We start from the raw sequence: 240 nt of genomic DNA, 5'->3' as shown, positions 1-240 counted from the left end.
CAGAGAACAGACTGGGAAATGTGGGGAAGGGCGTTTTCCCCGCCAGAAGGAGGAGGACTGGGAGGGAGAGGCGCTGTGCGGAAAGGCTGCGCAGGCCCCCTCTGCTACCTGGACAGCAGTCCTCTGGGGAGACGCCGCCTCCCTCTGTGCACAGATGCAGATTCCAGCGCGGCCTGGGCTGCTCCGTGGGGGTCCGGTGCCGGCTGGGCTGTGGCACGTGCCTCTGAGAGCCGCCCCTGG

This window comes from Myotis brandtii, unplaced genomic scaffold (genome assembly GCF_000412655.1).
Source record: "Myotis brandtii unplaced genomic scaffold, ASM41265v1 scaffold1236, whole genome shotgun sequence".
In the NCBI taxonomy this organism is placed as follows: Eukaryota; Metazoa; Chordata; class Mammalia; order Chiroptera; family Vespertilionidae; genus Myotis; species Myotis brandtii.
Note: the sequence above shows the minus strand (reverse complement) of the source record.